This window comes from Mycteria americana, chromosome 3 (assembly GCF_035582795.1).
Source record: "Mycteria americana isolate JAX WOST 10 ecotype Jacksonville Zoo and Gardens chromosome 3, USCA_MyAme_1.0, whole genome shotgun sequence".
NCBI lineage: Eukaryota > Metazoa > Chordata > Aves > Ciconiiformes > Ciconiidae > Mycteria > Mycteria americana.
In genome coordinates, this window is record NC_134367.1 from 82823263 (window position 1) to 82838020 (window position 14758).

The following is a 14758-nucleotide window of genomic DNA, read 5'->3' on the forward strand; positions in this document are numbered from 1 at the left end:
CTATTTGTGCCTATTTCAGCGTTGCAGTAAAGTTTCAGCCCATTTATCCAGTCTCAGATACCCTCTGCTGGGTTAGACAAATCCTCGGTTTAACGGTTTGCTAACGTGCTGGAGTTGATTCATGCAAGTAATCCTCACTGAAGCCGCTGAGAGGACAATGGATTTGGTTAATGTTTAAGTCCTTGCATGATCAGGTCCCAGATTAAGAAACAAAGCCATAGCAATAAAAGCAATCACATGAGGAAGCAGAAGGGAGGAAGAGGGAATAATTAATTTTATTGCTGCAAGTCCAGAACCTGGCATGGCTTGAGGCCATGAAATGATCAGCTGGAAGAAAAAGATTAAAAAAATATTCTTTTCCTGAAATGTGTAAGATGTATGCATTTAATCTGTTGCCTGTTCTGTAGAGATTTTATTGCTGATTTCATAATTCGCACCTATTTTTCTCCATTTTCTCTGGAAGAATCAGTCTGAATTAAGGACCGGTTGAGCAAATGAGGGCATAGAAGAAAATTGACAAGCAGTAAGACCCAAGTCTGGACCACAGGTATTCTGTAGGAGTAGTAGCTTTGACGAATAAGATACATGGGTGGAAAAAAAAGGACTTAAGGAGAAAATGTTTTATGACATAACTGTTGTCCCATCAGCTTTGCGCTGGGAAAGAGTGCCGAGTTGCAGAGCTGGAAGCGAGGGCAGGCTTAAGCTCCAAGGAGGTATTTTCCTTTCCAACCCTGGTTTATCTCTGACCAGCAAGACGGTAAGTGGCTTCTGAGTAGTTTTGGAGAAATTACCATAAATATACTGACTGTGTATGGGAACGGTGTTTTAATATGGTAAGTGTAACCATGAGCAGGGTTTGGTATTGCTAAATGAATATTTAAAGCAAATGTCTGATAAGTTCTTCACTGGCAGTTTGACTTGTGAGTCATGTTGCACAGTCCCCAACCATGCCCCTCTCTATTTATAAATTCATGCCTTGCTATATCTGACTTGCTAAATAAGCCTTCCAAACTGCGGAAGGGATTCTGGTGGCGTATTATGGGACGCAGGGAATAATTTAGAAGAGTAAGGGAAGTTAGAAAGGGCATGGCAAACCTCCGCCCACCGCCTTCGGAAGAGCAGAGCTTATGTGCCACTTAGCTTTTTCACCACGAAAAAGCCCGGGAGGCGCAGGCCGTCGACTTCAGTCTGCCGGGCGCAAGGTGGGGAAAGAAGAGCAGAGAGAGGGTTCATCTGGGCCGAGCCCCTGCCTGTGTTTTAGGATGTGTGGAGGACCGGGGCAAGGTTATCGCAGGGAAGCATGTCCACAAACCCAACTGCGATCAAGCCGGTGGTTCGCTGCCCATGCACGGTGCCTGGAGGGAGGGTGTGGAGCTGCTGGAGCTCATCCCTACCCCTGCTAGTGGCGAGGAGCGGAGTCTCGGTGGGGGTCCCTGCCGGCATCTGCCCAGGGCCCTGCTGTGCACGAGCGCTGATCCCAGGTCGCTGCCCGTCTGCTGGCTGCTGGCCGTGGGGTGCCTCAGTGCTGACAGGGCTCAGATGTGCAGGAAGGTGAGCGGACACATCTCTAGAGCTGCGCCCTCCTCCCCAGGGCTGCCGCTGGGGAAAAGAGCGTGTTACCAAATGCCGGGCTGCAGAAGCCCTCCCGGACACTGCATCAGTGTAAACTGCGGGCACGGGGTCTCTGGCACTGTCTGTGTTGCTCCCTGCAATGGGGAGGAAAGGGCTTCCAGTGCCCTGCTTGCCGCTGCCTTCTGTGGGGCAGAGACGGGCCCTCCGTCCCCGACAAGGACCCAGCCAGACCCCTCGTGCACAGCTGCTGGGTGGTGCAGGGAGTCCCGTCTGGTGTCTTCTTCCAATGCCCAAATCAGTGACTCGTGCAGAGTGGCGCGCACCTCCCCATCGAGCAGGCGGAGGGCAGGGGTGATCAGGCAAGGGTGCAGGAGGTGCGCAGTGGAAATTGTACTGGGGAGCACAGCGGTGGTGCCACTAAATGCAGAAGGAAGAGTCCTGACCTGTTCTGCCTGTCTCCTCTCCACAGGCAAAGGGCAAAGAGGGACAAAGACACGCAAAGGGTTTTTAAAGTGTGGTTTGGATGAATGCATGATCATCCTTTTCCCTGTCAGTCATTTGTCCAGGGTGGTTGTCTGCAAATGCACTGGGCAACCGAGAGACCAGGTCTGAATGTGGGACACATGCAAGTCCTCATCTTCGGGGCCACCCTGGGGCCTGAGGGTCATGTCTGTCTTCACAGAAGGCAGAATGATGCAGTCAGTGTGCTTGGTGACATACACGAAGTTCCCTACACATAAATCAGTATTTAGACTCCATGGGACAGGCAAAGCCTCTGGAATGACTGTACAAAACCCCAGGTAATCAAAAGTCCTCTTCAGGAAACCAGTTCAGATGAGGTCTTTCTATTTCGTTCTCTGGTGACATTGAAGTAGCCAGGCATGGTGTCCCTCTGCCTCAGCTGACCGTGGAGCCCTGTGTTGGCACAGCTGTCATATCTTGGGAAACGAAATTGCTCATTGTTTACTATATTTAATGGAGACTCTTCCTACTTGTATCCTTGGCCAAACTTGTCCCCTGAGCAATGTCCAGGGAGAATCTTGGGTTCGTGTGGCCTTGCTCCTCTCCATGGAGACGTTTGACAGGGGAGGGATGGAGGGTGATTTCTGCTTCTCTGTCTTCCTTGGAGCCTTAGGAGGTAGCTGTAAGATTAAGAATATCGATGTAGGCAAGTCCAGCACGCCCATAATCTTCCTTGGAAAGCAGATTGGTGGGGTTGCAGAGTTGCTTGTTTCTGAGACTTTAGTGACTGAAGGTACTGGGTTTATCCCTGCTTGCCTCTTTCTGTGTGCCTCCTGGAGCTATCCGCTTTCTGGAGGACGCTGTTTGACTCCGAAGGACTTCACAGGAAGGCAACTTCTTTCCTGCCCAGCTTAGCAAGGCTGTGCTGCCGTAGCATCCATTCAGCTTTGCTGAGCACCTTCCTCTGCAGAGGTCTCAGGGCAGGCAGTCGGTCTGAGCCCCACAGGGACAGCGTAAGGAAGCAATCGCATACTGCTGTACCACAGACAACAGCACAACTACAAGTTAATTAGTATTTCGCAGCCAGAGGAAGAGGCTGCTCTGTCCTTGCACAGGTGGGGGAGTGGGAGCGTGGGGAGGGCCGGGACGTCCGCCCGGCTGGGAGAGTGCCAGCAGCACACCCAGAGTCCCAAACTCCCAGTCTCCTCTCTCAGGAGTAAAGCCACCCACCTCGTCAGCCGCCGCTAGCAAAACGCATCATTTGCTCATGGATAACGCTCACGTTTTCTCTCAGCGAGCACGTAGCTGGTAGCAAGCTTCTCCAGCAAGCTCAGCTCAGCGCAGCCTTTTTAGTTCTGTATCCCCTGCATTTCCTCGTGTTGTCCATCACCCCTGATCCAGGGCGAGCGGTGGGTGCAGTGGGAGTCATTTCTTTCTTGCCGGGGTGGCAGGCGAGAGGTGGTGCTGGGGCAGGAGCCAGCAAGCGGCGCAGCCAGCTCCTTTGCTGCTCCAAAACCAGCCGCCCGCAGCACCCTTGGCCCCGTCGGAGGGGAAACCAGCACGTGATGCTCCCCGTGCAGCCCAGCGGGCACAGTGGTGTTTCCGGGCACCGACGGTTCGTTTTGCACGAGGCAGCGGGAACAACGGGGGTCCAGCTGCCTTCCCCCCCGTGCTGCCGTGCGTGGGCTCAGGGCACCACGGTGGGTCGTGCAGGGAGACGTCTGGTTCACGGGCGGCTCGGGCTGGATTCACACCAGCAAGCTGGGGAGATGAAAGTCAGCCTAACACCACTCTCCAGAGCCAACAGGTTCCCCGTGCCGAGTAGATAATTCATTATAAACAATATACACAGATGTCAGCACTCTCTAGGGGAGCCACTCGCAAGTGGCACACAGGTTTTTTTCAAGGGCATCCATTTGTCAAAACCATTCTCGAGATAATTTCTGCCCGGGGGGATGCGATGTTTCACGCTGGGGCTTTTCCCACTGGGTTGCACTTGCTCCCCTTCCCCCAAGAACCGAAATCCAGGCGCCAAGCTGTGCGATGGCAGATTTCAGGTACCTTTCGCATAAGGTGGTGCAGGCCGGCCTTTTCGGTGACTGTCCTTGCGGGGAGGCTGCTTTGCTGGAGCATTTAGGATGGTGAGCACCAGAGGGGACAAACAGGTGTCCGGAGACAAATGTATTAAAATTTTAATCTGGAGAGACCTGGGGAAATGGCTGTAGTGTTTGTTTTTCTGTATTTTAAACTGGTACTGTGTTTTGCTGAACAGCTAGGCTTTCTCCAAGGAAGCGATGAGGGGAAGCGAAGATTTCCCATCCCTTAAGACAGGATGGGAAATCTTCCACAAAATGCTGGGCGGTGTGAAGGGCTGCAGACAACCCTCCCACCCCAGGTAGGCCGGCGTTTAATTACAGAAACGGAGGAGGCCCGGGCCGGCAGGTGCACGTCGCTTGCTGCCCGTGCAGAAGGGGCGGTGGGCGCAGGGCAATGCCAGACCACAGGCCAGGATGGCCGGGTCCAGCCCTGCCGACTTCGCAGCGGTGCTAACAGGCGGGCTGAGCCTCGGTGGCAGCGCCGTCCTGCCGCCGGCGGCTACGGGCGGGTCGCCAGCGTGCATCTCACCCTCCCCGGAGCGCCTCGGACCACACGGACGTTTCCCAGTCCGATAGCCAAATGGCTGATGGTGTGCCGCTCGCTAGCTGCGGAGACCTGCAGACATGGGGTCTGCACATCTGCAGACTCCAAAGGATTAAAAATAGATCCCACGCCGCCGACGGCACATTTTATGTCCATTTAAAGGTGTGCCATGCTTTTCATGCGAGACCGGAGAAAATGCCTTCACGCTGGTGACATTTTGTTCAAGGCCCTTTTCTTTTTTTCAGACTGTGACTGCCTGGGCTAGCTCCCCTTCGAAGCACTATTTCAGCAGGGCTGCATTCGCCCCCGACTGCCTTGTTCTAAATGGGGAACTGCAGCATGTTTTCTGGCACGTTTGTGGTGCTCTCTGCTGCTGCTGCTGCGGTGGTGGCTGCCCCGACACGTAGTCAGCAGCTAACGAGTTCATATTTCTGAGCAAGGCAAGGACTCGCTCTCTAGAATGAGTAAAATGTTTTCCTTCATTTTTCTTTCTTTCTTTTTTTATTTTGATGCCCCGGCGCAGGGAAGACTTGTTAGAAGAGCACCGTCCTTCCTGCCACTTGTTCGCGTTGGCCACGTGGGGTGGCGGTGCTACTTTTGGGATGGACATCCCAGCAGGTACCTGGCACACGCATTCCTCCAAGTGTCCACCATGTGGGTGCCCTAGGAATCAGCTGGAGCTGGACCCGGGTGCACCAGTCACCCCAGCTCACGCATGACCCGCACCTGGCCCAGCGCCTTCCCCGGCCCCACCGGGGCTGTGGGGGTTGGCTCCCTGGGTGCTGCTGCCTGCCTGCCTGCCACCGGTAAGGAATGGGGAGAAACGGTGCACACGGTGGCCCTGGTGTGGGCAGGTCCAGCCCCAGTTGGTGCTGCGGGGCAGGGAGCTTCCCATGCACGGCTCCCAGGGCCAAGGACGCTGCTTAGGATGCGGATGGGATGAGGTGATCTGTGCAGTACACGCACGGGCACTCGGGCAGCTTTAGAAGAAACAAAACCGAAGCAGAGCTGCTGTGGGTCCTGCCACGGAGGGGAGCGACGAGGTGGGGGCTGGCGTGGTGGCACTGGTGCGCACGCTTTGACGCGTGTGCTGCTGCTGTGGTGGCCAGGAGCGGGGAGCGGGGAGCAAGGCAGGGCGCGCACGGTTTCCTCCGCAGAGCGGCGCTGGCAGGAGCCACGCGCTGCTTGAAAAGGGGCTTTCTCTGCTGGCATCCACCAGGTCACGCACAGCCCAGGCCACCGCCTCGCGCCGTGTGAAACCCAAGAAAGCCTGGATAATCTCCAAAGGGCAGACGAAATTCCCATATCAAGCGAGCCTCACTCTAGCTCTGCTAAAGCCCGGGGAGGTTTGCCTTCGTGGGAGGACCTGGGTGCTTTTATAAGGGGCTCCATTCCTCCCCCGGGAGCCCCCAGCCAGTCAGCACGGCTGAGGCCATATTAGGGATGCCGTTCCCCGCGTCCGGACTGCACACCCCCATCACGTTCCCCATAGGAAGGCTCCCCACGAGGTCCCCCCTACCCTGACTTAAAGAGGCAGCAAAGGCGGCAGCTCCCGGGTGAGAGGCGGGGAGGATGGGGCCCGACTGCTCATCCTCCAAGCCAGCGCTATTCCCAAATGGGTAGAAGTGAGAACAAGCCAAGGTGCCAGCGGGGAGGGAAGGGGGAGCCATCAGCATGCCCCCCAGCCTACTGCTCGTGGTTCCCAAGCCTGACTTTGCCTTCCCAGCGGCTATTTCCCAGTTTCTTTCCGCTGCCTCTGTGCAATTTTGGAAGCAATTTAGAAGCTCAGCTCAGCAGCTGAGCCCTGCTCCTGTTTGGTACGAAGGGAGCTGAGCCCTCGATGCGAGTGGCTTTATTTGGGACAGAACCTTGGCAGGGCACAGCCGTGCCCCGTCAAGAGGCTGGGACTCCTGTGTGCCAGGTACCGCTGAGGGCAGGGAAACCCACTCTCGGGGAGCTCCCTGCATAGCCTTCCTCCTGCCCCCTGCCCCATCGCAGCATCCTCCTCTACCCCTCCTCCTCAGCTGGAGCCGGCAGGTCCTTCGGGGCTGCTTCTCTAGGTGGGCTGGGGAAGAGCTTTTAATACGCAGGCTTTTCTGAACTGGTGCTAGAGGTGCTTCGGAAAAAAGGTAGATGGCTGTGGCAATCTCCAATGGACGATCTCAAAGCACACGGTTGTGCCACTGAGGTCTGCAAATGGAATTTACGCTGGGATGAGGTTTGTTCTGTGTTGAAGACCCACCATTTCCAGGGGGAGGAACAATGAGATTAGGTTACGTAGATTTCACAAACTGACAGTGAAATCAGCCAAGAGTCAACACTGAGCTGCCACTAATTTCTGGTGTTTAAAATCAGATTCAGGAATATGCACTTGAGCTGTGCTTGTTTCTTAGCCCTCTCATTGCCAATTCTGTGACGTTTTTTCAAGCATTAAAATATTTTCCACAATGCATTTATTATTACCCATCAGTTTATTGCTTGGGAAACTCAGTCCCATCGTGAGCAGGCTGGTATTAGATTCAGGACCGGCACTGGGCCCTATGACAGGCAGGTGCTAGGTTTGCACGTGGGGAACGGTGAGGCATGTGGGTGCCTATGCTGGAAAAAACAGCCTGAAGCTATAGGAACAGCTTCTGTCCCCAGCACCTAGAGGTGACACTAGCCCAGGGGTGACGGTCTGAAGCACTGATCTTTCAGAACTGATCATTTCAGCAGCACTCCCTTACTGCTGTGAGATGGGGAGCAGTTTATAGCACAGGTGCCTCCTTTTCTCCCCCAAAATTTGTGTTCTCCCAGTGACAGATTGGCTCTCAGAGGTGGCCAGCCATGCCAGAGATTCATAATCCCTTGCTTGTGTCAAATGCCGTACCCGCCTCTCAGGTGCCGTGCTGTGGTCCAGGAGTGAGAGGAGGAGAGGAAGACGTGCCTGGGATTGAAAAAGGAACACGAACAGCAATGACAGAAAAGTAACCCTGACCAGTGGCTGGATTGCTGTCCCCGAGCTCCAGAGGGATGGGAGTACGAGCGGGGAACAGCTTTGTGCAGCACTATGAGCTCGAGATAAGGTTGGAGGAAAGTGTGTGGGCTCAGATACTTCTCCAGCGCCTGCCTCTCCCTGCATGGGTGACACAGGCTGCCTCCTGCCTCGGCTCATGGAGGTGGCATCCTGTAGGTGTTACTGAGACCACGAACTTGATAACGTCTTACACATTGCAAGTGAATGTGTTGGGCTCTGCCACTTGGAGCATGATCCAGTTCTGCCTTGATGATTTTTTCTGGAAGTGAGATCCCTCCGCATGGAAAACTGCCTGGATCCCTGCTTATCCTTTCTTTCAGGGAAACTTCAGAAATAACACCAGTTATTTCTGACAGACATTCAGAACCCAGACATTCCCCGACTGGGTTTCTTTGTTTCAAACTATCCCTTTTAAGCATGGAGAAGGAGAGGTGGCTGCAGGTTCCCACAGCGTTTCACCTCCCATCCCCTCTCCAGCTTCTCTCCTAGCTCCTGGTGGAGATGTGGCCAGGCTGACAGTGTGGAGCAGAGCTGGCGAGGGGGAGAGGAAGAAAGCAAAACAGGGGGTGAGGGAAGGCAGAGGGGACCAAGGCAGGGGACACGTACGTGGAAATTGCCTTCCAGCATTCCTCCTGCCTCCTCACCATGCTAGAGCGCCTGTCCCTACAGCAAGATCCAAAATGTTGAACCAAATCTGCCCTTTCTCCTGAGGGAAGCCTAAGAGCTGGGCGCAGACCTGGGGCCAGTCCCTTCCCTGCAGGAGTGAATCAGCACATCCCCACCAACGCTGGGCCAGCTCCTCCTGCTTGCCCCTGCGCTGCACCTCAGAGGGAGAGAGATGCAGGAATGAGCTAGAAGGGCCCAGAGGCATGAGAAAGCCCAGGGGTGGTTTTCTGGAGCAGGATTAGACACAGGAAATCCATGAGAGGAGATAGCTCCTGGGTCCGCCTCCGATAGTCCAGCTGTGAAGAAACACATTTTGCTCTGTTGGAAAGAAAGGCAAGAGGGCAGCCTGCACAGACCAGGGGGATGCAAGCAAATCTGATGGACAACACGGGGGAACAAGGGTTAATTTGCTGGAGGGGGAGAGGCTGGCTGTTGGGAAGGGGGAAGGCAGTGTGTGAGGGGGGTGCATTCTCAAAGCCACCGAGCTGTGCTGGGAAAAGTGGCCCCAAGCCTTTAGAAGAGCCCTAGGTTGGAGATGGCAAGCGAATACATGTGGATTTTTCAGGGAGTAGCTGAATGTGGAGTTATACCCCATTCACTGGCCACTTGGGAAGAAGGGATGTGGTGGGGCGGTGTGGGACGAGCATGCAGCCACCTCCACCCGAGCCCACTCCTCGCTGCTCCTACTGAGCCGTGCCCACCTCTGGGGAAACCCACATCCGTCACAGAAAACACGCAGGTGTGTAGCCGAGAGCGGGGTCCCCTGCACTGCCCACGGGGAGCTGCACAGCTGGAAGCGGGTTCCTCGCCTCGGCCATGGGAGGGGCAGCAGCCAGGCGGTGACCCAGGCTCGCCGGCCAGCCTGCTGGTCACTGGGGCTGCTCAAGCAGGAGATAAAAAGAGAGCAGGCAAGGAATCTCTCATGATTCTCCTGCCTCTCCCTTGGCTGGCACGTAAACTTGGATTTTTCTCAGACTGAGTAGGCAGCCTGCAAATGTGCTGCTGGGGGCAGCACCTTGACAAGTACCCCGTTACTGCTGGCCCTAAGGTCTGTTCCCTTGCTGGGATCCCCTTGACCCGTCAGCAATGATGTACAGCCTTGCAACCTTAAGGAGTAGGAGCCAGGAAGAAAAGAAAGGGAGAAAAAAGGACTGATACCAGTAGGGACCTTATTCTTTGCCCATGGTAACGGTTTTTAAGCTGGGAGCTGACCTGCGTTCCCATCACGTGCTGAAGAGCCAGCCTTGCTGTGTGCCCAGTCCACGACTTGCTGCTGCAGCAGCCAGAGGACAGTGGGCAGTGGGAGACGTCTCTCCGTGCTCCTGGGCACACAGCCCTAGCACACAGCCCAAGGAACTACATCTCTTAGAAAGGTGGATGCAAAGCATGGACCATCAACAAGGCTTGGAGGAGCTGCTGAGGTTGCTGTAAACGGTGCTGCCGTGGGTGCTTGGAGGCACAGCCGCTCAGAGCTGTAATGGTAAAAAGCTTCAAGTTGTTCCAAGAAAAATGTGAGATTTGCACCAGTAACAGGATTTGTGCTCAGAGCTGCTGGAAGGGAGGTTGCAGGGCTTCCCTGGCGGGTTGCAGCCCATCCTGGCCATGACCAAATTTCCCAGAGCTCTGATAACAGCATCAGGCAGTTCTGGGGGACTTTTGCAGCCAAGTGCACTACCGCTGGCTAACCTGCCCCGCAGAGCATTTGAACCAGCTCTTCTGATCCTTCTCTCATGACAGTGTTACCCTGTGGGCAGCTGGTGCAGACCTAAAAGGGATAATAGCCCATGAAACCAAAGACCCCGCATCTGCGGGATTAACCAGGCTTCTATTAACAGCGCAATGGCTTGTTTTGTGAGGTGACTGGGACAGCTACCCCTAGTATTTGGCAGAGCTTCACTGATCTAGGTGAAGGCAGAGTTTCACAGGTCTAGGAAGCCTGTGTTTTTTCCCTGCCTGGCAAAATATTCTTGCTGGTTTGGATTTTATGCTGTTAAATACTTTAAAAATACGGTTCTCTACGAGAAACAGCTTCTTTCTTTTCCCTGTTTCTTCTCTCCCCCAGGCTTTACCCAAACGATAGCTCAGCAGCCCAATTTCAGATCGTGACAGCTCCCATTTCGGCTGGAAGCCAGTCTGCCGACCTGAAGCTGTGCTGACATGTAATTTTCCACTCCTACTACATACAAACTGTCCACTGTCCCCCCTTATTGCCCAGAGCCACAGAGAGGTGCAATGGCAAAAGACTGCAAGTCAAAACTGGGTGTAAACTACCCCACACAATTAGCCTGTGTCTTTCTGTGACCGCACTCTGCAAAATAACATGCATGCTTATTTTTTGTTTCCTGCTACTTTTTGCATAAAAATCAAGTTACCTCTCTGCTGTTGACTTTGCTGTGGGTATTTCAGACAGAAATAAGACTGTTTCCCAGGCCAGGCTGCTCTCCTCCCTAGAGAGCAGCTCTGGTGCTCCCACTCAAACAGAGGTAGCAGAGGAAATGGGGACTTCTGGGGTTTGGCATTGATCAGTCATCTGCCATTGATCCGGTTTGAAACTCTTGACTTACCCGGCCACCTGGTTTGCTACCTGTAGGAGAGCAATAATAAGGATTAAGAGGCATAACTAAGATCCTCAGGGGAAAAGTGCTTTAAAAGGAAAAAAGTCATGCTTAGAATTTCAAGTGGTGCCTTTATTCTGTTTTTTAATGAAGGAAAAACCCCAGGAAAATATGCAAGGGAGGAAATTCTAGTGTTAGTATCAGTGTCATAAATATTGTAGTTCCTCATTCAGGAATTGTTTAATAACTGGCTACTCTCACCCCATGGAAGTCTCTGCCATGAGGTACTGAAGCCAAAACTCATTAGGGTTAAAAAAATAATAATGTTTATACAGCTACGCTGAGAACATCCAGAGCTGCTGCGTTGAGGACGGGGAATGATTCTCGTCTGGCACATACTGAGCGGCTTGGCTCTAGCTGGAGGGGTGAGGGAGGAGTTGTCTGTCACCCAGGACAGTCTCAGCATCCTCCCCCGAGCTGCCGAATGCGCTCTGGAACCGGTTTGGGATGGTGGCTGGCCTGGAGGGACGCTGGGCCCTGTTGCCTGGCGGTTCCTGCACTGTAAGCCTGAAGATTGATTGTGTCAGGCTGCAGGGAACGTGCCCAACAGCCACCGCTGCTGCTTGCATCAGCCTTAGGTAACGTGTGATTTTCAACGTCGGCGTTGCTGGGTGTCTCTGCATGCTTCTGTTACAGGTCTTTTTATGCAAGTGGTCCCCAGTTATTTTCCAAGCCCAGCTGCTGCCAATCTGCCCGGCACTGCGGGATGCGTGTGCAAACCGTCGGGTGGGAGGGATGCGCCGAGAAGGAGAAACTGGAGCGGGAGGGTGAAGGTGCAGCTTACCTCGTAGCACACGGGTAGCTGGGCACTCTTTTTCAGGCCAGCAAGGGATAGAGGCCCTAAACCCGGCATGGTACAATGGAGAGGATGGGTGGAGGCAGCTACTAACAGTACTATGTTATTTGTGAAGTGCTGACATCTTTCAGGCTGATACGAAGAGTAGACGCCTGCTCTGAAGAGTGCAGAGTTTAGGGAAAAAATGCAGAAAATGGGAACAGACAGACTGCGTGCCAGGATCTGGTGCTTGTGGTTCTGGCATTTCATGTGTGACAGCTGAGACATGGATTAATGACTGGGTGGCAGGTTTATGGGCACCCCAGGAGAAGTTTGGCCCTGCAAAAGGTGAACCCTTTCTTCTCTATTGGGAAGGGAAGCCATCAGAGAGTATCCATGTACCTCTGATACAGCTGTGTCTTTCTAAACTGGGGACAGAAGTTCTTTGGGAAGGAAAAGCTGTAAACAATTGTTGCTCTAAAATGATACCTAGGAACAACAGCAGCCTTTTTGTAACTACAACTGCCAAGCTAATACTTTGCAGGTTGGCTCAAAATGACATTTTGTACAAAATAACATTTTCTAGATGGAAAGCAAATGCTGCAAACCCCACACCTTGCCCATTCATATGAAATCCACTAACGTCATCTGCTCATATAGACTGAGCAGAATATCAGAGTAAGAAACCAGAGTCCTGATTAATTGGGGAGTAATCTGCTCTTGTCTCTAGCCAGTGCTGCTACAGCAGCCTTCTCTAGTGCTGTCTTCAGTTACAGGTATTTTCATACCAATTGTCCCCTGTTATTTTCCAAGAAACGCCCTCCGTTACAGCAGGTGGTGCCAAGGGCATGGCTGGAGCGCAGTGGGACCACAGAGGTACCACAGGCAATGGGAGAAGGCAGCGGGGACAACCCAGCTGCCACCGGAGCCCTCAGTGGGGATACTGAATGAGTGAGGCAGCTCCCAAATGTAACCCCCAGGATAACACTGAGAGGGGAAAACCTGCTGCATCTGCCTGGTTTTCTTCCAGCGAAGCATGTAGGCAAGGCTCCTGTATGTCTGCTGTGGATAGGGCACCGTGCACGGCACAGCATGGCGAGAAGGTGCTCTCAGAAGCAGTTCCTCACTCATTTTTGAAGCTGTTGTGTGATGGCTGCCATGTCAGGGGTGCTATTTCTGTGCCTGCCTTCCCGGTAGGTACACTGCCCAGGCTCCGCTCCCTTGTAGCTCCGTTGCTGCCTACCCCTGAGAGCAGCCGGCAGAGCTGAAGGGAGCTGGAGAAGCTCTAACCGGTTTTAAAATGGAGCTTAATAGCTTTATGAATGCAGCTGTACAACATGCCTGCCTGTGGCACCAGGCCCTGGACGCCAGTGCAATTGGCCTCTCCTGATGGCATTTTCCTGAATCGCCGGGGGGGGACGACCCTGGATTTCCCCAATATCCCGCTGGCACAGGGCTGTTGCCATAGCTGCAAGGGCTGGGGGCTGTGAGGGCTGGAGGGAAATATCCCAGTGCTTCTGCAAAGGTCAGGCAACATCTGTGCCCTCCTCCCGCACCCCAGGGCACCACCGGCTTGCAAAGCCTCAACCGGTCCATGTAAAATCTGGGAGCTGTATTCTACTCGGTCTGAGCATCAATTAAACTACACCAGTTTGGTGACATTAGCTGCATCAGGGATTGCATCAACCTGCTGCACAGGCAGAGGTGCTGCGTGCAGCCACCGTCCCCTCACATTAAAGCCACCAGCACTTTTGTTACACTGAACAGTCTGGGCCAGCGTTTTCCATCCCGGGTAGCCGTGTCAGCTTGCATTTTTTCATTTGTGCCAGTTAGGGGAGGCACAAGGCAAGGCAAGGAAAAAATACCGTTTGCCTCCTTGTTAAAAAAAAAAAAAAAAAAAAAAAGGCGGCAGTTTCCTACAACCGCTTCTGAAAATCCGTCAGTGCCCCCCTGTGTCGGAGCGGCGGCCGGAGAGCCGCTGTGCAGAGCCCTGCTGCGGAGGGAAAGCAGGCCCGCAGCTACCCAAAATGGGGCGTTTGCAGCCTGCCGGGCTGGGGCTGGGGCTGGGGCTGGGGCTGGACGAGGGCGATCGTGCTGTCTTCCCTCAGAGGGGTGTCGCGAGGCGTGCGCGACGCGGTGGCGACGGCACGGCGGCAACCCTCCGCAGGCCAACCATAGCCCACGGGGCAGGATTCGGGTGCGGCGCCGTGAAGAGGGAGCGTGAGAGAGAGCAGGAGACATCCCGCCGTGGCCCGCAGGCCGAGGGGCGGATGAAGCGCTGCGTGCCCGGGCCAGCGCGGCCGTGCCTCGCCGCAGGCGTGCGGGAGGCCCCGCGGCGGCTGCAGAGGCCGCCCCGCTGTCTGCGCTGACCGCCGAAGCGCTGCGTGTCCCGAGCGACCCCGGCCGCCTAAGGCAGGGCTGGAGGAGGCCAATGCTGTTCTGCCGCTCACTGGGGACGGATTTTTAAAGCGGATTAGTGCAAAATGGAGAGAGGTCCCTGCTGTCGCAGACGCCTTTGCCTCCCCGCGGCAGCCCCCTACTGCTACCCATCTTTTTTGTCTTGCAGAAACAGAGCTCAAATCGGCAGCTGCCCCTGCCGCGGCGCTGCACAAAAAAGGAATTCTTGCAAACGCATTGATTGTGACGCACTGCACGTGCTCTGCGGTTTTAAATCTCCTCCGGCAGCAGCAGGGCTGCGCCACGCTGCCTCCTCGGCAGGGCGGCGGGGCGGGTTTCCCGCCTCAGCCGGTGCCGGGGAAGCACCCGGGGCTCCAGCCCCGCTACTGCGAAGCCCAGGGCCGCCGGAGGCGGCGGCTGCCGGAGGGCGCCCGGTTTGGCGCCCGTCCTGGCCCGCTCAAGACTCGCCGGGCTGCGGGAGGCGGCAGCAGCGCAGGCGAAGCGGGGCTGCCGGCCCGGGCGGCCCTCGGTGCCGGGGCAGCGCGCCGGGCCCCGCCCCGGCCGAGCCCCGCGCCTGGCGCTGGGAGCCGCTCCCGAGCTACGGGCGGGGGCTCG